Genomic DNA, 1,446 nt, shown 5'->3' on the forward strand with positions numbered 1-1,446 from the left:
TCAATTGATGACACAAAAGACACAAGGTTGTTTCCTCTGTGTTTGTTGGTGGCCACGACTTTGTACTGAGTTTCATTGCTGCTGTGTCTCAAGCTTTCAGTGATGATGTAAGAGCATGATCCCTGAAAATGAGCCAGGGCTCCATCAAAGGTGATGTAATGTGGATCACCCCATACTGTACAGGTAGACATGGCATCATAGCAGCCCAGATGGCCATCTCTGATGGTGCACTCTTGTGCAGGAGTGCATGATGATYGATTACAGAGCAGGACATTGGGTGCTTGACATTTACACCGTTGGGAGCAACCATCTGTCCAGAAGGACTCACCGGCCTGCAAGAAGAAAGAATAGTGAAAGTATTGAGTTGTGGGACAACACTGAGAAGAATTGAAGCTTGAGGTAAGAAGTATTCCATTACTTCTCCCATTTAAATCATATTTGTAAAACTACAGCATGCAGAACCTGATCCGTCATCCACCCTGGCTGAGTTTCCACTCCTACCTGTCACTTTCTGGAGGAATTTCCAAACTGGGTGCCAAGCAAAAGTTTGCGATGATGTATATGCCTATTGTCACACTTGAGTTTTGACTCAAGTGTGGCATGTACCACCCAAATAATACAAGGAAATTAAAGAAGAAGTGCTAATCCTTTGCACATTTATAAAAAATAAAAAAACACCCAAAAGGTAAGATGAAATTGACTAAATTTTGGTGCTTTTCAAGACCTCTTAAAGCACTAGGAATCAAACCGGCGATCCACCAACTGCAGGACAGGCTTTTACCACCTTCAGCACCAAATTCACCCAATCACACTCACTACGGTGAACACATTCCACCATAGTGAGTGCAAATACCAATTTGCAGATCAGTAAACAACTAACGATCYAAGAGCTCATTGACATGTTATAGATGGAAGCTAGAATCAAACTCAACCTTCTGGCTGATCTCTAAAAATATGTGTTCATTCCAAATAATACCAATTCATTGTGAATGGCACCAGACACCAGTGGCACCTGAGTTTTCCCCTTTGGGTTGCATTTGAAAACTATATCCTGTCATTTAAATCAGTGTTTCCCAACCCTTACTCAGCTAAATATGGTTGAGCAGCCAGCAATTGGARTCACCTGGGCTGAAGCAAGGAAACAAATAAAACATGCAGGGAAGTGTGCCTTGAGGACCAGGGTTAGGCTGTATTTGGACCAATGGCTGCTTCCTCTCCAAGTGACTTTAAAACCCTTGTAGGCACAGGACTCATTCCATTGCAGATATTGACTCTCACACCACCTTCAGCCAGTTTTCTTCTCAATGTCATCATCATTTTTTATTTATTTGGTAGTGGGCTATTGGGTAAGTGCACATTTTGAACAAAACCAGTCATATCTATGAAGCAGAATCAGCCTGAACAGTACAATCACTAGATATACCTATAATGTTATTATTTGAACAG

This window comes from Poecilia reticulata, linkage group LG19 (genome assembly GCF_000633615.1).
Source record: "Poecilia reticulata strain Guanapo linkage group LG19, Guppy_female_1.0+MT, whole genome shotgun sequence".
In the NCBI taxonomy this organism is placed as follows: domain Eukaryota; kingdom Metazoa; phylum Chordata; class Actinopteri; order Cyprinodontiformes; family Poeciliidae; genus Poecilia; species Poecilia reticulata.